General features: G+C 49.8%; 1 protein-coding gene across 4 annotated transcripts in view; it reads left to right on the plus strand.

Moving 5' to 3' along the window:
* LOC144152880 (uncharacterized) overlaps positions 1–21,783 on the plus strand; it is a 350,752-nt gene that overhangs the window by 58,406 nt on the left and 270,563 nt on the right. Inside the window, exon 1 of one of the 4 annotated variants that reach the window (XM_077684405.1) lies at positions 6,674–6,891. The exons of the other annotated variants lie outside the window; for them this stretch is intronic. The gene's annotated coding sequence lies outside the window, so the exon portion shown is untranslated. Of the gene's footprint in view, positions 1–6,673; positions 6,892–21,783 lie in introns of those variants that run through there. 4 annotated transcript variants of the gene reach the window in all.

Genomic DNA, 21,783 nt, shown 5'->3' on the forward strand with positions numbered 1-21,783 from the left:
CTGTAACGTGCGCCGAAATCTCGAAGGATGGCTTAGGAATGAAAAAAGGAGCCGTAATGTACCACAGCGTGCAGTCAGAAGTCGTCAGTACAAAAGAGGCGCCATTCGCTTGCATGTGATTCACGAAAAAGTTGTGCTGCCGCTAAATCGTGTCTCCGTTTCTACAGGCTTCGACTATATTATGCGTGCATTCTGAGAATCCTGTGAATCGGTTTCACCACAATACACTGCAAGGGCCTATCGATGCATCCAGAAACCAAATCTCGGTGAATGACGATGTCGAGAACGAGATTGGACTCGAATGTTCGTTAGGTCTGCGCCGTGGCATAGCGCAATGAAACCACGACTCACTCCACCGCGCAGTACCGAAGCGCCGGTCACATTTTAAAGCGAAAGCTTCCTTAGTGGGGCCGATGGGGTCCTGTCAAAAAAAAAATGATACATTTCCCCGTAGGCCGGTTGGTCGACCGAAAAGCTCTGATAAGATCTCGGGACACACGGTGCGTGCGTGAAAGCGCTGTTCCATCGTGTCAAAATGGTTACTTGAAAATCGCGAAGAAGGAACGGTTCCAGGTAAGACAATACATCATCATCATCATCATTATAATTTATTGAACCCTTAAGGACCCCAGAGGGGTATTACTTGGGAGGGGGAGGGGGGGGGGGGGGGCAGAGTCGTCGTAGTACATATGTGGCGCAAGAAAAATACGGTTCGCTACATGTTTCATTAGAAAATTTATACAACAAAATTAATTCGATAATTTAACAACAAAATTATTCGTAAAATAGAGAGAGAGAGAAACAACTTTATTGGATAGTCTCCTGCAGAGAGAGCAAGCAAGGGCTCCGTGGAGCCAGTCTACTCTCAGACGCGGCCGCTCACGTCTTCAAGGCTGTGCCCTGCCGGCGTCCGCCGGTTCGGCGCGCGGCGGGTCTCCGGAGAAGTCCCCTCGGACCCTCCGCACTCGTCTCCCCACGCTTCTGCCTGACAAGGGCTGCCTCGAGCTGCTGGACGGCTTGTAACTGCACCGCGTAGTCCGGCGATGCAATCGCGTTTGCAATAATATTGTCCGGCAGCCGCTCCTGTGCGGCCGCCTCCACCGGATTGCGAGTAGAGTCCCACAGAATGTGAGTCAAAGTTGCGTTCGTAATCGCGCACACACTGCACAAGGCGCTCTCATAAGCGTCCGGGCACACGTGTCGCGCCAGCGCCGGCGTGATCACCGAGTTGGTCTGGATCTGGCGGTAGAGCACTGCCTCCTTTCTTGATAGCTTCGGGTGTGGTGGTGGCCTGGTCCGACGGCATTGCCGGTACCATCTCAGGATCTCGGTGTATTCGACGAGAGGTTCCTGGTGAATGCTGTCTTCGCTCGGTCGCCGCCGCTCCACTGGAGAGACGGGGGAGGTGGGAGGGGCCGCCGCGCGATTGGTGAGCGCGCGCGCGGCGGCGTCCGCCGTCTCGTTTCGGTTGGGGTGACCGCCCTTGTATTTGTCATTCCCGTGTGTCCGTGTGCGCCGGGAACCACCGCAAGTATGTGGCCGGCACCGCTTTGTTCACTGCACTGCACCGCACTGCACCGCACATTCACTGCACTAGCACCGACGCTATTACGCGTGTAATTCACAATCGCCGAGCGGGAGTCACTCAACACTGTCGTGCATCCGGGGTCCGTGAGGGCCAGGGCAATTGCGGTCTCTTCCGCGTGCCGTGCCGACGGTACGCGTAAACTGCAAGCACTGTACACCTCCCCGCTGGTGGCTCGCACCGCCACCGCGACGTAGGCTCCGGGTCTGTCGGGGTACTCCGCTGCGTCCACGAAGAGGGCGCCGTTGTCCCCGGCGTACAACTCTGTGAGAGCCTGGGCCCTAGCAGTTCTCCGGGCTCTGTTGTGCTCCGGGTGCACGTTCCGGGGCACCGGGGTGATCCGGAGTCTCCGTAGGACACCTTCTGGCAGTTCCTTCGAGTCGGCTTGACGGGCCGCACGGTCCGCGAAACCCAGCCGTGCGAGAATGCTACGACCGGTTCGTGTGGTTGTAAAACGTTCGAGCTGGGCCGTGCGCTGGGCCTCGCTGATTTCATCGAGCGTGTTGTGCACTCCGAGTGCCAGGAGTTGCTCCGTGCTGGTACTGTTCAGGAGTCCCAGCGCCGCCTTATACGTTTTCCGAATGGCCGCATCGATCTTGTTCCGTTCTTGCGTCTTCCATGGTACGCTCCGATGTAGGTTACATGGCTGACCGCGAATGACTGGACCAGCCGGAGCAGGCTGGCTTCCTTCATCCCTTGGTGTCGCGTTGCCACCCGCTTGATGAGGCGAGTGGCCGTCCCGAGTTTGGTGACGAGGCGGTCTGCTGTGGCGCCGTTGCACCGGCTGCTTTCCGGGTGGCCAACCGGCTCACGGAGATCCCACAAGTCCGCCATACCATCTACGCGGACGATATCACCCTGTGGGTCTCCGGGGGCAGTGACGGCCACATCGAGGCGGCATTACAGAGCGCGGTGAACGCCATCGAGTCACACTTGGAGGGCTCCGGCCTGACATGCTCCCCGCAGAAGTCCGAGCTCCTAGTGATCCCCCCGCCGGGCGCGTATTGAAAACGTGCGGCGGCGGACTTTGCGACGATCATAATACGGTCGAAGAACGGCGCGATCGTACCCAAGGTGAGCGCTATCCGCGTCCTCGGGATGACGTAAAATAGAAAAGGAAGCAGGGGCAAGTCGTGGGGATTACATGAAATTAAAGGCTAAGGAGAGATAACAATAATTATCTGAATTTGGCCGGATTGCGTTCACGGGCAACAGAGTCTGGCAGCTTGTTCCATTCTTCGATGGCACGTGGTATACAAATAGTTCACGAAGACTACAATAGTATGCCTTTATCTCATAAGCCACGTATGGATATGCATTTTGATCGTTCGTAGATGCGTTTACTTAGTGCACGAAAAATCTTCGCGTGGGTTCGTTCTTTGCGATTTGTGTTTTTGAAGGTTTGGCGATCCATTGGACGCACTTATGGCTAAGGTTTTCACGCACTTATGACGCAGTTTTGGTCTGAGCAGCGGTGGGGATAAATAACACGTGCAGCCAATAGGAAAGGGGAAAAAAACCGGATCCCGTAACCGCTCTGCAGCCGTTTCAGTAAAGTTTCTCTCTCTCTCTCTTTCCCGTGGTTGGAATCGAACCTGAGTTTCTCGCTTTTGAAACCTGCGTCTATCCGATTAAATATCGTCGCATTACGGGCGCACAGCATTTCCTTTGGGTTCTAGCGCGTTCTAACGCGGTCCACTCTGGGAGAGATGTGAAAGGCTGCGGACGAAACGATCCGGGCCTGCCAGTCATGGAGAACATTCAGCGGCAAGTTCGGAAATCCATGGGAGGTGCAAAAAGCCTGTTCTCCGACGAAGGAAGAGGCGGGGCCGCAAGTTCTGCTGCTTCTCCAGCGTTGCACCACTAGTTCAAGGGGCGCCATTTTCTTTTTGTTTTGGGCAATCTATTTCCGCCAAAGTGAGCGAGGACGGATCGACGACGCGAGGTAGTTGAATTTGTCTACTATCGGTGACGTCTACTCGCAAAATCGACATAAACTGAGAAATTCGCTAGCCTCGGCGTTCCATGCTGGCTTTAATACGCCCTTCAGGTGAGCACAGTTGCAACGCTTTAAGTCACGGGGCCGCGCATAAAACAGCCAGTAGCAGCGCCGTTCAATTGCGAAAGCTCGTGCGGGCACAAATTATGCCAAATTCGAAAAACACGGGCGCGGGTTGCACGCGCGCTTTGATCTCGTTCAGGTCATCAGTGGAGAGCCTGCCATCCCTCTCTTCTCTCGAGCTTTGCGACGTGAGGCAGGAGTGCGCCGCTCGGCGTATTGCAAGGGCTCGGTACGTGGCGACGTCTGCACAAGGCGGCCGGTTCGCTCGGCCTGAATGCGCGGCACGAGGCGGGCTTTCGGGCAACGATGTAGCGACAAAGGATTGTGTACGTCCGCCGTGATTTGCGGCGCACTCGTGGAACCGAAAGCCCGAGATTCTTTGACATAATCGTGTGCGAGTGGTATGGAGCGGAGGTCGATGCGACTGAGTTTTGAGTCCAATCTTCCTTCGTTCCCCGCTGTGCTGAGAAGCGGCCCCGTGCGTACGCAGTGTGGACTTAGATGGACGCACTCATTTTCCGGGATGGTTGCTGAGGGCTGTCTCGCTGGTTCTGCTTTGTTTTTTTTTTCTTTTGCGGCAAAGCTGCCTTGCGCCGTAGGTTCTGACCGAGATTGCGTGCGTCTATCGGGTCGTGTTGACAGAACACTATAGTTCATACCACAAGCTGCATGCAGCACTGTGGAGGCTACATTGTTGTCAATAGAGCGCCCACTGAGGGCGCCTAACTCACCGTGAAAGGGGTTTTCAAAGGACATTTCAGTCTCCCATCTCAGCAGGTGGAACCCATAGGCCTCGGCGCCTATTCTGGCTTTCCTTCGTGGTAAGTTAGACCCCCTCAGTCGGGGCTCTATTGACAACAATGTAGCCTCCACAGTGCTGCATGCAGCTTGGGGTATGAACTATAGATTCAGAGCTAGTGCTTTGTAGCTCTCAATATAATGTAGGTATATTATTAAAGAAATGATACTGAAATTGGTCGCTAAGACGACTCTATCATTACGTCGAGTGTCATGTACTCGTCGTAATTAGTTAGTTCGTAGTGAAGTTGTAAACGTTGCAGAATCCCCGTCTGCTGTCAATATGCATGGCCGCCTACAGAGGGAGTACGGTCACAGGAAGCAGCTGTACCTCTTGTTTTATTCCAACCATCCCGAAACAAATTATATGAGAATGTTTTTATCATTAATTTTAAGGAACTTGTGTGCAGGAGTTGTAAACGGATCAATGTATAGCAAGTCACCTACATAACTCAATATATTTATTCACCGATGCGTTTTCGCTGGCCTTCCATCGTCACAGTATAGTAAAAAGGCTCTAATTTAAAAAAAATGTATACGCACACTTTTTCTACCCAAGCGCGAAAGCACTGGTTTTTCCGTTTTTTTTTTCAGAGGCGATATAGGGAAGGAAGGGGAGGAATGGGGAAATCGTGCAGGCACGCCCTACAAGAAAATAAAGTGAAATATGAGCCGAATGGATTGGACGCTTACGTCTCACGTCCCGAACGAACTTTCTTCGAATTGCAACTAAAGCGTGTCTAATTTAACGTTAAGATTATAGCTTTTTTTCCCTGTCTTGCTTAATACCTGTGTGGAAGCAGTGAATAGCGCAATCTATCTATCTCCCTCTCTGTCTCTCTCTCTTGAGTAGGGAGGTTGGTTGGGTTGAATAGATAGAAGCAATAATTTTTCGTTTGGCTCTTCTCTTACTGTTATTTCTTCGCTGTGGCAATTCTTCTCACGCGCAACTAAACGCTTCCGCCATACCACGTAGCGAGGTCGCATAGGGCACAACAAAGCGTAGATCGTTGCCCCAAGCCGGCAGTGACCCTGTTGGATCTCTTACGTGCACCCATAACTTATGAGTGTCGACGTCCGTGCATTTTGAAGCAATACGCCTCCTCAACTTCCACCTATACTGCAAGAGTATAGGAATGAGGAGACGATGCTCCGGTGCGGATAATCTCGCATTCATGGAAACTGCTTTTCAATTCAGCCGACGATGCCTCGACCGAGGCTGTTTGCACCAATGCGCTTGCGCCAGTCGAGGGCGCCAGCCTCCTTAAAGGAGCGAGGAAGACCTCGAGCGTTTCTCAAGGAAAAGGGTCGCGGTAAACAAAGCGCTGAGATGACAGGCAATAAAACGGTTTGCTGCATCGCGAGGGAGTTTCTCGCGGGATTTTTAAATTGTTTTTTTTTTCTTATTAACCCTTTTGCCACGGTGTCGGACATAGTTTCACGCCTCGGCACATTTCAACAGAGACGTCCCGTCTCGCACGTTCCGTACGTCATTAACCCTTTTTTGTTCACAAAAGGGCACGAGACTTCGTTTTTATTTTTTTCTTGCTCGAGGAAAATGTGGAGACGCAACCTATGCAACACTGGGGAAGATAGCAAGAAGTGAGGGAAGAAATTTGGAGCGAGGCACCAATTGTATACGCGCGGTGTGTGTTGACAGACAACTTGAGAAGAGAACGCCGAGAAAACGACGCATGCGGGTTAAGCGGAACGGAGCGACGAAATAAGTGCGCAAACATTTCTTCGCTTTGCCGATTCGAGGAGCGGAGCTTCGTATTCAAACTTTGGGCGCGTTTTTTGTCTGCCGGGCGGGAGAAACGCAGCAGCAGACGATACAAAAAGCGATGACAGCAGACGAGAATGAGGCCACACGCAACGGGGCGAAAGGAGCAGACGACATCGGGCGAACACCCGATGACACAATTGCGTGCACAAAAAAAAAAAAGATAAAGAGTGAGGAAGAATAGTAGGCGAAGTATGTAGGCATCTAAGACTCAGCAGAAAAAAAAAAAAATCGGCCCTCCGCGCACGCAAGTAACCAGGGTAAGATGGCGCAGAAAATGGCGCAGACGATAAAAAAAATCTTGGCCCTCCTCCGTGCGTCGTCATCGGATGACCGAAATTGAGTCTTCAAACCGCTGTTTCCGCGGCGGCCGCGTCGGCAGGTTTCCTGAGCTTCGACGGCCATTAGGGCTGACCCCACACGTATCATTTCGTCGGCGCGCTCGCTGCTTTCGCGGCTAGCCTCTCGGCCGCTGCGCCGGCACGCCGTATCCGCCTCCTGCCTCTTCCACTACTGCGAGGCTTTTTTATTTCTGTCGTTACACTGGTGTGGGCCGCGGAATCGAAAGCAGCAGGAACAGCGAGGGAACCAAGTGAACGCCGAGGGGACCACCGGGACAGAAGCGCGCGCGTTTGTCACGCCCGGATCGCGACCGCGTGACCGGTAAGGACTGCGCCGATGCCCGTCTTTTGGCGGGGGTTGGGCCCCCGAACCACGCCGCAGTCATAGGTGGCCATTCCTTTATCTGGCTGGCCCTGTCCTCTACACACTGGCAAATGCCCTCTACACACGTTCTGTCACGGAGCGGCAGTCTGCCCATGAAGTGCTCTCACTCTATCGCGAGGTTTTTTCGCCAGCAACATTTTGTCATAGATTAGCCGGAAAAGCGTAAGTAATTAGTTCTAATTCTTCGTGGTTATGCCTTCCATATCATAATTTGAGTAATGCCGCCGTAATTCAAACCTAGAAGGAAGCTCTCCCCGGGCAATTAGAATGCTCATAAAAGATATTTTTGTAGCGTGAGCTACACTGGCCGAGGTTGAGCAGTTTCGCGTGGCTCCTGGAGAGCCGTGCTCCGCATGCGCGAGGAGCAGTGACGTCTCACGGCGCACAGCTGGCGCGCCGCCGCTGCGATCGGATTGGATTGGATTGGATGGGGAATCGTTCTAGCAGCAATAGCATGATAATCAGCTAATCCCAGACAACCAGGAAACCTAAGAATAACCAGCTGAACCTTAGCTCACGCTACGTATATCCTGACATAGCCGAGCTAAGTCACTGCTATTTTTTTTATCTCTCTCCAGATTGCGAATACGCTTATTCATCATTTGTTGATTGTTTGATTGTGGGGTTTAACGCGCCGACGCAACGCAGGCGATGAGGCGCGCCGTAGTGGAGGGCTCCGGATTAATTTTGACCACCTGGGGATCTTTAACGTGCGCCGAAATCTCGTACACACGGGCGTTTTTGCTTTTCGCCTCCATCAGAAAAGCGGCCGCCGTGGCCGGGAATTGAACCCGCGACCTTGTGCTCAGCAGCGCAACGCCTTAGCCACTGAACCACCGCGGCGGGTGATTCATCATTTGTTGTATATACAGTAAACCTTCGTAATAACGAAGTCTTGGGAACAAAAAACTGACTTCGCTATAAGCGATACTTCGTTATAGTGGGATATTTTGCTTTCTATGCACTGCATTGGGGGCCACGAAACAATAAAGTGAGATTTCGAAGACAGCGATTTCGTAATACCGAGTGTCCACTGCAGCCGTGAAGCTACAGGGGCGACTTTTGGGCGTCTCCGCTGCCCCGAGGTTCGCAGCGGTGCAGCGGTGACGTCCAAACGCGGCGATTCTTACATTTGAAGACCGGTCCTCGAGATCAGCCGCCAGCTTCACTACGAGGAACTGTTTCCTGCTATCCAATTAAGATAGCATGACTATGTGCTCTAACCTCGGCTAGCGTTTTGCTTGAACTTAAAGGGACTACGAAACACTCCTGATAAAGGCTTTCACTCTTTCCTTAGTGTCTGGAAGCACTGCGAAAGTTATAGTTATCGCCAGCACAGAGCTGCACTGCGTGATGTGCTCGTCGCAGCAGATCCGCCTTCCGTTTATTTTTTTTGTGGCATTTCTCTTTTAATGGCTACCGAATGCGTTCATTGCTGCAATTGACGGAAAGCCGGCCAATAGCCGCTACACCGCTATAACAACGTCATTCCAGCGGTTGAAGAACGCCAAGACCGGGAAATAGAGAAAAACCTTTTGAGCAAGTTTCCAAGTTATCTGATAGGCATAGAGCAGTAATTTTTCGGCTGAGGGTACTACTTTACCACCCACTAATCTAAGTGCTGGATGCGTTGGTTGAGTGCCTTCTGCAAGCATTTAAGATATCGAAAAAAGTTAAAAAACTGTTACAGGGCCCCTTTAAGTAACGCTTGGTGTCGGGCTAGTTGGTTGGGGTATAACACAAAGATGGACTAATAAGAAGCGCACGTACGCGCAGTCTTTATTTACATCAAGTGTACGTATTCTTCTTTGTAATCCGGCTTTGTGTTATACCCAAGCGCATTCCCACGAACGATTTGACCAAACTTTTTTAGCGCCAAAATCGACGTACGGCTGTTCCGTGTCGTGTTGCGCGTATGCTACCGCGCAGACGCGCTCGGCCAGGTAGCCGGGCAGATGGTCCCGAACGGGCACGAATCCGCTTGGTGCAGCGAAGCGGAGATGCTCCCTGGGCAGAGCCGGTGCTGTGGTGGGGCATGCCGCGACGACCGCACGCGGTCGGCGTGCTTCGCCACGGTTGAACGGTTGCGCGAAGAGCGGCGCGTCTTCGGGCGCTACTCCGGTGGCCGAGCGGACACTTGTCGTCGCCGAATACGCGACGAGTCGGCCCACTTTTGCTTTCTACCGCCGTGGGGTCCCAGTGGAGTTTACTGTTGGTTTTTGTCTTCTCGGGTACCTTCGCGCAATCGCTTGTCTGTGACGCGAGTAAGAAAGAGCTCAGTGACCTTCAAGAAGGCCGGAGAACTCAACCAAGTCTGACATTATACAGATGTGTTTCAGTTCCTGACGTTGGCTCAGCAGCTAGAGCTACTCGTAAATAATGAATGAAGGAAAAAAAATTGTGAACATGAGTATGGCGGCTCGACCAGGGATGGGGGGGAGGTGAGGTAGAATTTTTAAATAAGCTACACTTGTGTTGCACTAGTGTTACACCGGTGTCACACCGTGATGTTTCGGAAGAATGCTGAGATAAATGTTACTTTTGTTGTAGTGGCTCAGTGCGTGACAAATGCGTTGACCTGCTGAGCTCAAGGTCGCCGGTTTGATACCCAGCCATGGAGTCCTTGTTTATTACAAAGGCGAAATGCGCGAGCGCCCGCGCGCACGGCGATTTAGCGCACGTTAAAGATATCCCCCGAAGGTCTGAATTAATCCGTAGCTTCCCCACTGCGGCGCTCCTCATAGCCGAGTGGTGCACCTTCGGCGTGGCAAGGACAAATACTTAAACGTTACTGGTATTTACAGGATACGTTTTCGATGCGTTTACTTTTTGTAACAGAAAAAAACAGCAACGTTAAAATGAAATACGAGCAAGACTCCGGTCACAGAGCTAGCCATGATGAAGTCGATGACCTACTCTAGAAAGGCCTTAATTCCAGGCGTTCTCCCAATTCCCACGGGGCCGTACAGGGGTTACAGTGACCGAGCATAGCTATTCTTTTCCATCTGCTGGTGCAGTTGCTACGATGCTGGAACTATAGGTTGTTATCGGAGTTGTTACTGCTTAGGCGTTTGATAACGATCAAAGCTTAAAATACGTGGAGCGTTCGGCGCACGTCAAAGGAACTTCCAAATTTGAAGCTTTCCTCTCGAAGTTTTTGATGCAGCCCTAGGTGTCTTCTGCAAAGATAACATGTTTATGTTGACTATAATTGAATGTCAAGCACGAACGGACGAACTGTTTATGAGGGCAGGGGGAACGAATATGTGACTGCCGCGAAAGGCGAACAACTAATCTTCGCGAGTTTCTGTCCTCGCGACAGGAACGTGGACGGGCTTAAACTGCCGCCCCTTCTCTTTATCGCAGCAATGAAATCACTAGGAAACGACTTTTTTATTTCCTGTTTTTATTCTTGTGACAGAAAACGTGAACGAGTTAACTTGAACGTTCAACGTGAACTAGTTAAGCTGGTTTTTTTTTTCTTTTCTATGTGTTAGCGTGATCAAATCAGTATAAGCGACTTCGTTCCTTTTTTTTTTTCTAGAGTCTGCAGGGTAAGGATAATTTATGTTCAATTTGAGAAATAGAATTCAGCCGTGGCCAGGCCGTTGCGTCAAAAGCTGGCGTCGCCGAAAAAAATAAGTGATAAAAGTTAACAAGGCAATAAATACAAAACAAGTGACTACCGATGTATAATGAAAAATAAAAAAAAGATATATACATATACACTCCGCGAAATACTAGCTTTCTTTCTTTCTTTGCAATGCGGCGCTCTATGTTGAGACTGGGGTGTTTTATTAGATTTATGTTTAAAGCAACGGCTTTGAGTCAGATACCGGATGGTGTAATGCACTCTAGTTAACCTTGTTGCCTTTTATTTGCCTTTCGTTGTGGCACTGAACCGCTGGAAGGTTTGTAAAACGGAAAGAAAAACTCGGGATTGTTCGATCCCGCAAAAGTAGAGGGAGAATTGCCGGAATTACTCTGTGGAACTATACCGCGGACCCACAATTACTCTAGGGGCCGGTTTCTCTGGGTGGTGTGATCACACCGTAATACGGACGCGGGTTCGATTCCCGGCCGCGGCGGCCGCTTTTCTGATGGAGGCGAAAAGCGAAAACGCCCGTCTGTACGAGATTTCGGCCAGGTGGTCAGAAGTAATTCGGAGCCCTCCACTACGGTGCGTCTCATCGCCTGCGTTGCTTTGGCGCGCTAAACCCTACAAACAATCAATCAATCAACCCTGTAATACACTTACACTGTCTTCATCAGAGTGTGGTACGCATAAAGCATTTGTGGAGCAGTCTGCATGCGCCGAGTACGTATCGTGTGTGGGCCCTTTCAGCGCCATACCTGGGCCGAGTAAGCTGTGTTGCACTGCAAGCATAATGACCTTGGTGACATTCAGTTATTGGAACCAAACCGAATCGGGCTTTTAAAGAATCAGTTTCTTTCTTGGTGCACTAATTCAACATTTTTATTGAACATTTTTATTGTGGTCAAGAAAAAAAAAACGTGTGATGAAAATTACGGCTTGCTACCCTCCTTGTATTGATATAGTGCAAAAAGTTGTGTTGCTGAGCCCAAGGTCGCGGGTTTGATCCCGGCTGTGGTGGCGCTTTTCTGATGGAAGCGAAAAGCGAAAACGCTTGTGTGTTCAGATTTGGGCGCACGTTAAAGATCCCCAGGTGGTCAAAATTAATCCGTAGCCCTCCACTACGGCGCACTTTATAGCCCAGGTATAGCTTCGGTGCTTAAACCCCACAATCAATCAATCAATCAATCAATCAATCAATCAATCAATCAATCAATCAATCAATCAATCAATCAATCGATCGATCGATCGATCGATCAATCAATATTATGAAAACAGGAAAAAATTAAATTGTACATGTCCCCTTGATATAGCGGTCTATAGCTTTCTCGCATAGCCATCTTACGAAGCTGAACGATTACTGGAATCAAAGTATCTACGCGGGGACATCGAAATCAAGAATCGAGGACTGCGCAGGTGCAAAACCTCTGGCTTATAGTCAGAAACCTACACTTGCTAAAATGTTATCGCATATGCGCAGCGACCCGCAACTTCCTGCTAAATTGCGAGACATGCGGAGCGCGTGTCACTAAAAAAGTTAGTTTCTTTCTAAAGAAAGTTAAGAGAAGCGCGAAAGCTAAAAGTGCGTCAAATCTTCGCTGAGAGTGCGTCCAGTCGATCGTCAAACCTCCAAAGCCCCACACCTGTAACGAAGAACGAACCCACGCGACAATTTTTCGCGTCTAAGCCCTCATTCCCACAGCCGTTTTTCACCCCGTCGCGTCACCGTCACGTCACCGTCGTCCGTCATGGGCGCCGTTTTTCGGCCGATTTCTCGCCGAAAACGGTGCGACGGTGACGGGAGGCCGAGCTCTACGTTTCCGTCACGTCAACGTGACGGGACCATGCCCCGCGCTAAACCAGCTAATCAGAAAACAAATTTTTACGGCTAAATTTAGCGAAAAGTGAGCACAAACCACTTTCTTTACTTTTCAGATTAAAAACGCTCAATTCTAGGCTAAACAGATCACTAGGCAGACGACCCTGTAATCTGACGGAAAGCTCCCGTGTAGATCCAGTCTGAACACTTCTCCGTTTCATCAACGTCGCTTTTTGTTGACGTGACGGTGCCGTGACGGAGAAGGTGACGGCTGTGTGAATGAGGGCTAAGTTAACGCATCTGCGAACGCTCTAAATGTATACCGATACGTGATTTATGAGAAAAAGGTATGCATACTACTGTACTCCTCCTTCATGATCGGTTCGTGTATTGTCTTGTCTAGAACCGTTCCTTTCTTGCCATTTTCAAGTAACCGTTTTGACACAATGGAAGCCCAATTTCACGCATGCGCCGTGTGTCCAGAGGTCTTAGAGCTTTTCGGTCGACCAATCGGTCTACGGGGAACTGCATTAATTTTTTGACAGGACGCCATCGGTGCCACTAGGGAAGCTGTCGCTTTAAAAATGTCCATCGTCAGATTTGGCGCCAAATTTGCGCGCATGGCGGGAACTTCTTATGTTCATAATTCGAGCTGTTGCACGGCCATATACGTTTAAAACAATGCCATGCGCAGAGAGTTTCTTTTTTTTTTTTTTCGTATACCACGCCAGTCGACGTGGTTAGTCTGGTGCCAACGCTTTGGACGCATTTCAGCGGCCGTCAAAGCCGCTTATCAACCGAGCCCAGCCCCCACTGCAGCTTTCAGTTCAACGCCAAACAGGTTCCATTGGAATGCGGTCGTAGGCCTTTCAAACGCCCTGGCAGTCTGATAAAGCTAATTGATATAAATAAATTACACTGCCGCGGAGACGTCAAAACAACAGCAGCAGCAGCAGCAGCAACAGCAAAAAAAGCAGCTGGATTTCGATTCATTGGAGGCAACCTTTCGAGCGAGCCCTCGTGAAAGTCGATTCTTATCACCGCGTAGCTCGTGCTTTTCGATTGCCCTTCCTTTGTTCGTCTTTGCGGCGCTGCCCTATTGGAACCCGGATGACCACTCCAGCGAACTTTGTTCTCCTTCCTAGTTCAATTAAAAGTTGATGCTGAGGTGCCTTCGACTTGATCGAAGGAGCCAGACTGAGCGCGATAAGAAAGTGAAGCTGGAGAGCGAGAGAGAGATGGGGAGAGAAGCCGTCCCCGTCCGTCGGGGTCTCTAACGAGCGCTAATTATGAAAGCTTTCTTGTCTACTACAGCGAACATCCGGCGCTCTCCGCCGTGTATTCGAAATCAGCCTGATTTGGTTTCTTTCTCTCCTAGGGCTTTGTAAAATCTATACTGTTTTGGAAGTTCGTGAAACTCTGAAAACTGTGCAAGGACCGGCTTATGTAAAGTCATCGACAAATGAAATGCGAACACTCAAAGATATGAACCGTAACAAACAAATAGCGCGATTTATTTCCACACAGGTCAAATTGACGCGTGGCTTAATTACGGTATCAAAGTTGCAAAATCTGACTTTCCAAATGTACGAATAGCGCGCCATTATTTGACATCCACGAACGGTATTTTTCAATTATGTGTGTTCTGTTTGATAGTTCCCTGTTCGCATTTCATTTGTCTATGACTGTGCTGTTTTTGTTCCTAGGCGAACGAAGATGTAGCTGCAGATGTTCAATGCTGACCCGCCGCGGCGGCTCAGTGGCTAAGGCGTTGTGCTGCTGAGAACGAGGTCGCGGGTTCGATTCCCGGCCGCGGCGGCTGCTTTTCTGATGGAGGCGAAAAGCAAAAACGCCCGTGTGCACGAGATTTCGACGCACGTTAAAGATACCCAGGTGGTCAAAATTAATCCGGATCCCTCCACTGCGGCGCGCCTCATCGCCTGCGTTGCGTCGGTGCGTTAAGCACTAAAATCAATCAATCAATCAATCAAGATGTTGAATGCTGCCCGTGATCATCCTTCTTTTCCCTCTCTCAGTACGCGACTAACCCGCTTTCCGCCTTCGTTGCTTCGTTTCCTGGTTGCTCGTGAAATCGTGGATGTCTATCGCTGTGAGCAGATTCTCCACTGAGTCTGTTCTTGGAGGTATGCACAGCGAGGAATGTACATTTCCTCACAATGAGAATCGCCGCCCGTCATATGTGCATAGGTTCTGCACCGTCGTTCGCTCTAACGTGTTACACGTCATTCAGCTGTTTCGTTAGGTACCGTATTCATCGTTAAATAAAAAAAGGCGCCTAAAGCTATACGTGCTCACTAGCGTCGAACCTGCCGTGCCGCCCTGCCGACGGCCTCCGGCGGCGTCGCGCCGCGCTGCGGCTGAAGGCTGCGGCGCCACGCCGCTGGCGGCCGTCGGCAGGGCGGCACGGCAAGTTTGACGCTAGTGTGCACGTAGCTTTAGGCGTTACACCACAGTGCGGGTGAACGAACGCGCCACCGCAATGAAAGTTGTCATAAACGTTCTGCAGGTGTTGATTTTCTGCCGAATATTATTCAACCTTTTCATTAGATTAAGCTTTCGAAATACCACGGCATGGCTAGTTTTCAAATGTGGCTTATCCGTGTATAGAAAAGTAAAACAGTGAAATTCAAAAAAAAAAAAAAAAGAAAGAAAGAAAGAAAGAAAGACAGAATGAAGCTGGAAGGAAGGACAAAAAAATCTGCGCTGCTGGCAGTTTTCCCCGCTGGGTGGAGTAGCGTACGGCAGCACATGGTACAGAAACAGCAGCAGAAAGCGGGATTACTACACCGCGGTCGCTGTAATTACGGAAATTTTCCTTCCAATTGTTTTCTCTTTTTTTTTCACCCCTCTGGGGCCACACTTTTTTCCCACCTTTGCTAATCTGACCCCGGTATAGCGTATTAGAACGGTACGCATCCAATTGCTCCTTGCACCCGTTTCGTTGCGCGTTTGTACTTTCCTCTTTTTTTGTCCCCACCACCGCTGGGCATTTCTTTTCCCACACGCCTTCCTTGCCATACTTCTGTGCTCAATCGGTGCGAGCAGCAAACTGGGCAGCTGCCGACTCGGCGCAAACACCGCCATGGTTAGGAAGCCCGGAAACACGGTTACGTCACCGGGCGACTAAGCTGACGTCATCGGTCGAGCTAAAACGGGAACCGTCAACGCGATGTGGGTAAGCTAAACCCCGAGTTGCACTGCGTAGTTCAATAAGGTGTTGGGGATCAACTAAAAGGCCTAACGGATTGTGCGTAGCTCGGTGCGCGTTTGTCGGCCCGTGATAAATGAAAACTCGTTACCGCGAGGGCGCCCCGTAACGAGTCGCAGACGCGCCGCCGGTCGCCGTTTTCGATTGCTTCTCGCCTCGGGGCCCGTTCGGTCTGCTGCTTCGGCGGGGAAAAGAACTTTAGGGAGAGCCGATGGCGAGGAAACTGTGGAGGAGGAAACGTCCGGGCGTGTCTCTGCCTGTACGTGCGGGCGTGTATCTGGAAACCGCCGAAGAAGGAACGCGGCCGTGTCGGGGGGCTGGCCGGAGCACACGTACGCGAGCGTGTCTCCACCGGCAGACCAACCGCGCTGCTCCTGCGGCGCCCGCCGATAGTGTCCTGAAAGGAAAAAGTAAATATGAACGAGAGAAGAGTACCGGGAGGAAGGCTGTGAGGAAACGCAGCAGATCGGGTGGAAAAAAAAAAAAAAAAAGGCGTAGGAGCGAAGTAAGTAAAAAACAAGAACGTGAAGGCAATATGAGAATGAAGGTGGGAGCGAAAAGGCTTAGATTAACGAGGAACGAGGTAGAGGAAAACCAGGGCTTCTTTTCGGTAAACCTTCTTCTTCTTCTTCTTCTTCTTTTTTTTTTTTTTCTGGTGGCCGTTAAGGTGTAACGAAATTGTGATACAAACTTTGGGGGAATATTTTGCAACTTGGAACGATAACACCTACTCGAACAAAATGGTGGAGTATCGTTTTCTAGCTTTGTATACCCAGCGAAATCTTGTGCGAGGGAAAATGTTAACAGAATATAAGTATCCCGTACCGCTTTTCCGGACGAAGCGGGGATTGTAGAAAGAAACGTTGAAGTAACTAGGCAATCAAGTACAACGAAATGGGCCCGTAGAAAGCGTCTTGATCGCATATAGCGCAGGTGCTAGGAAATTTCATCGTTGGGAAATAACGGCCGTCAATGGTGCCGTGTTCAAATGAAATAAAAAAACCCAAATTTCTGGGGTGGAGACAACCAGTTCGTTCGTTCTCTTTCTTCTTAGCCTATTTATTCTGCTTCTTTCATTCATTTGTTTAACAGCGCGATTCCCCCCCAAAAAAACATTCTTACCGTAGTACATTTTCCGCGAAAAAAATCCAAGGGGAGCTTACATGGTGTGTGTGTGTGTGTGTGTGAGAGAGAGAGAGAGAGAGAGAGAGAGAGAGAGAGAGAGAGAGAGAGAGAGAGAGAGAGAGAGAGAGAGAGAGAGAGAGAGAGAGAGAGAGAGAGAGAGAGAGAGAGAGAGAGAGAGAGAGAGAGAGAGCTCTTTAATGTTATCTAGAGAGGCCAACCCTGCTAACGGCCCTGCTTGCTACGCCAGGTGAGGATGACTTCAGGGAAGTAGGGTTAATATGGGAGATTGCAGCGACAGCAACGAGAAAGAAAATAACACTAAAATATAAAGGTTAGACGCACTAAAGTGGTGCAAACGAAACTTGAAGTGCAAGCTGCACAAAAGAAATGAATAGAAAAGTAAAGAAAGCGGTGGCCAAGAAGTAGAGAACGCGAAATCATGGCCTAAGTACGGTTTTACAGGACGGACGAGCTAGTTGGATATCGGCGAGCAGTGGTCTTACGAAACAGGTTGCATTCGGCGCAGCGAGACGTAATCCCGTGCCCTCTTCGAGAGCGATAATTTAAGACCTGGTCGGGAAGATGCGAGGAAAGAGGCTTCCGTTTGCGAAAAGTGGTTTAGTAAGTTTTGCTTCCTCCGCCTCTTCTCTGCGCGAACATCTTGAACCATGTCATTTGTAAGAAAGGAAGCAGGTTATTGCACCAGCTATTCGATGCGAACCTGGCCTGCGGGGTAGAAAGAAGACCCCCCCCCCTCCCCTCCTCGCCCATGTTTGGATTTCCCGACTACTTGAATCCCCCACGCTTGCCTTCTTTCCAGAGATCCACTCTGTTACCCTTAATTCATCATCATCATCACCAGCCTGTCTACGCCCACTGCAGGGCAAAGGCCTCTCCCATTATTCTCCAATTACCTCGGTCCTGTGCCAACTGTGACCAATTTATCCCCGCAAACTTCTTGATCTCATCTGCCCATCTAACTTTCTGCCGCCCCCTGCAACGCTTGCCTTCTCTAGGGATCCACTCTGTTACCCTTAATGACCAGCGGTTATCTTGCCTTCGCATTACATGCCCTGCCCAGGTCTATTTCTTCTTCTTAATTTCTACTAATATGTCTTTAACACCAGTTTGCTCCCTGACCTACTCCGCTTTCTTCTTGTCCCTTAATGTCACACCTGTCATTTTCCGCTCCATTGCCCGCTGAGTCGTTCTCAATTTAAGTTGAACCCTCTTAGTGAGCCTCCAAGTTTCTGCCCCATAGGTGAGTACCGGTAAGATGCAGCTGTCATACACTTTCTTCTTCAACGACAATGATAGGCTGCTATTCATTATCTGATAATGTCTGCCATATGCACCCCACCCCATTCTGATCCTTCTAATTATCTCTGCCTCATGGTTGGGATCTGGGGTCACAACTTGGCCTAAGTATATATATTCGCTTACCACTTCCACTGCCTCGCCATCTATCTCAAACTGCTGTGCTGTCCCGAGGTTATTGATCATTACTTTAGTTTTCTGCATATTAATTTTCAGGCCCACGGTTCTACTCTGTTCGCCCAGTGCGGAAAGCATGCTTTGCAATTCGTTCCCCGAGTTACTTAGCAAGGCAACGTCATCAGCAAATCTGAGGTTACTGAGGTATTCTTCATTAACCCTTACTCCCACCTGTTCCCAATCCAACGTTCTGAATACTTCTTGTAAGCATGCTGTGAATAACATTGGAGAGATTGTGTCTCCTTGTCTGACACCCTTCCTTATAGGTATTTTACTGCTCTCCTTATGGAGGATGATGGTATAGCTGTAGACCCATTATAGATATCCTCTAGTATTCTTACATAATGCTCATCTACCCCCTGGTTCCGTAATGCCTGAATGACTGCTAGGGTTTCGACCGAGTCAAAAGCTTTCTCATAATCTATGAAGGCTATATATAGGGGTTGAGTATACTCAGCGCACTTCTCTATCACCTGATTGATCGTGTGAATATGGTCCATTGTTGAATAACCTTTACGGAACCCTGCTTGTTCTTTAGGTTGACTGAAATCTAAGGTTGCAGAGATTCGGTTAGCGATTACCTTGGTAAATACCTTGTAGACGACTGGCAGTAAGCTGATCCCTTACCCTTACGAACCCTTACCCTTACGAACCCTTACGAACCGTACTTATGAACCGTAAGTACCCTTAATTACGAACGGTTAACTTGCCTTCGCATTACATGCCCTGCCCATGACCATTTCTTCTTCTTAATTTCTACTAATATGTCTTTAACACGCGTTTGTTCCCTGACCCACTCCACTCTCTTCTTGTCCCTTAATGTTACACCTATCGTCTTCCGTTCCATTGCTCGCTGAGTCGTCCCCAATTAAGTTGAACCCTCTTAGTGAGCCTCCAAGTTTCTAAGATGCAGCTGAAAGTTACATGGGCAGATGAGATCAAGAAGTTTGCGGGGATAAATTGGTCGCAGTTAGCACAGGGCCGGGATAATTGGAGATCTACGGAGAGACCTTTGCCCTGCAGTGGAATAGATAGGCTGATGATGATGATGACGATGACGATGATGAACCCCCCACTCCCCATTGGGAGATATATGTTCAAAGTTAGTGGGAATACATTGCTATTCTCCTGTGTTGACCCTGTATGCGTGGCCAATCGGGCCTCTGTGTGTCAGAGAGAATTGTTCCAAGTTAGTGGGAATACATTGCTATTCTCTTGTGTTGTATGCGGGGCAACTCGGGCCTCTCCATCTCACATTTAGCTCGTCTCAGAAGCCACGCACCACAGATTGAAGTGTATGATCACAGCGAAGTGAAGAGCTACAACGCTGAAAAAAAAAAGAAAAAAGGTTTCTTGCCTCCTTACTTGCATAAATGGCGGCTGAAATACCACCGAAATTGGAACTCAGGCGTCGTATTAGTTTCGTTCGTTCTAGCTAAGGCAGCCTCTCGAAAGGTGCATCACTCGAACGACTGTCGCGTAAAAGTAAAGCGCATTTTGTTCAACGGCTATTTACAGACCCCGATCCTGCAATGCACCCATGTAGACTTAAAGGTATCTCTGAACGGTACTTCCGAGTGTTGTTTCTTGACCGGATGGCGCGCAGCACCTTTTGTCAGGCCGGCTTAACAGAAAGCTGTGTAAGAAAATAAAATCAACGAGTCTACACTTGGACAAGGAAGCCGAGAAGACGAAAGCAAGCGATGCGTAGCGTGAAAGGATAGTCGCGGAAGAGCAGCTACTGCCATACACACAGCGCGGCGATGAAACCATCAAGTCAACACATGACCGCCTCCCGATCGGCCACGATTCGGGCGGGGGTCTCAATGGCTCCCCGGCGACCTCTAAGTCATCTCCGCTTCGGCATCTGGCTAAGACGGCCCGAGAAATCTGGGCTTCGCGATAACGTATTCCGTCCACGCGCTTCTCTTTTTATTCCCCGGGTAGCCGTGTCTCTCCTAAGGAAGAAAGCGACCTTTCCCGAGGGAGCTAAACGCCGCGGAGACGCCAGAAGCATCGCCGTGAACCTGTATTACGCTTCCTCGGCCTAGCCGAAGCTTATCTCTGCTCGCCTTCTGTACGGCGCCATCGGTGACCCCTTTTCTTGTTTCTGTTTACCTTGGTGCTGTTATTGAATTTGCTCTTTCGGTGTTTCCTTCGACAAAATGAGCGAGTCTTGGCTTTATTTTCTCTATCTTCTTTTCTTTTTATTCTTGCGAGGAAGCTAGTTTTCGCATTGAACGTACGCGCGGGGGGCCTCAAACAGGAACTCCCGTGATTTAGCGCGCTGATTATATTTAGTATGCAAGCGGGGATATACGAGAGGATGCATCGTATTAAAATGTCATTTGTATATTTTTGACGTCACGGTTGGATCACGCGCTAAGGCGGACAGGTGCGGGAACTGCGCGCCCTTGGCACCAAAAGCTGCTTTAGTGTTGATGGGCTGTGGTGTTCCTAAAAAAGATTGCACGTTGAACAAAGTGACTGGAATTTCTTCCCCTAAAGCCTCGTGCCCTTCGAATATATTCCCGCCCTCTTTTTTTTTTTTTTTTTTTTTGCTTGGTAGGGGTCTACGCAGCGAAGCCTGCCCGGCCTCCGTGTTACAGAATAATTCAGACCACCTGGGGATTTTCAGTGTGCGCCGAAAACTTTCTCACAGAGGGCGCCTTTGTATTCCGCCTCCGTTAGAAGAACAGCCGCAGCGTCAGGGAATTGAACTCACGACCTCTCTCTCACTAGAGCAACGAACGCCTTAGCAACTAAGCCACCACGGCCGGTATAGCTGAGTAACATTTTCAGAATGGAACGTGCGCTGGGGGAGAAGCAGGGATGGACCGGAAAGGGGAGTAGGTCAGGCGAAACCGCGCTGGAAACCGTGCAATCTAAAGCAGCCAAAAATATAATCGGGTCCTTTCCTTCAGTCCGAGTGGTCGCGAGACTTGGTACAATGTTTGCCAAGCGTGACCGTGCCTAGGCGCAACGCATCGGTGGCATCGGCGGATTAAGGGGTCGGAATTCTGTAAATGCTTGCATCGCATAAATTCCGCTCAATTATATTCTGTTGGAACTTAAAAGTTGCCGCCCTCCCCCGAGAGGTTTCGTGCAAACTGAAAAATCATCGCCCTTTCGTTTTTTTTTTTTTTTTTTTTTTTTTAAGCGGAGCTGTTTAAGCCTAACTCTTTACGTGCGTACGCCGAAACAAGCAAAGCAGTTCCCCTCCTCCTCACTTCGGTACATTCTCTCGCTTCGGCCACCTGTTCGCCTCCATCGCTTCATATTTTGACACGACGTTCACTTCCCCTGAAAGACGTCTTTTCAGCAATGCGCCAGTGTTTAAGTGTCAAGCCAGCATTAGAGAGTTATAACAGAGCGGAGAACCGATCGCGGTACGGTACCCGGTAGGCAACCGGCGCTACTGCGCGTGCGCAGAGGCGGAAAAACTGGTTGTGCGCATGCGAAGGTGTACCGGGTACCGTACCGGCACCGGTTTTCCGCTCTGCTATAACTCTCTATTTATATGATCAGTGTGAGCTTTGTCTTTGTAAGCTGGCTTTCCGGCATTGG

This window comes from Haemaphysalis longicornis, unplaced genomic scaffold, assembly GCF_048455015.1.
Source record: "Haemaphysalis longicornis isolate Haplotype H1 unplaced genomic scaffold, Haemaphysalis longicornis Haplotype H1 scaffold_9, whole genome shotgun sequence".
NCBI classification, from domain to species: Eukaryota; Metazoa; Arthropoda; class Arachnida; order Ixodida; family Ixodidae; genus Haemaphysalis; species Haemaphysalis longicornis.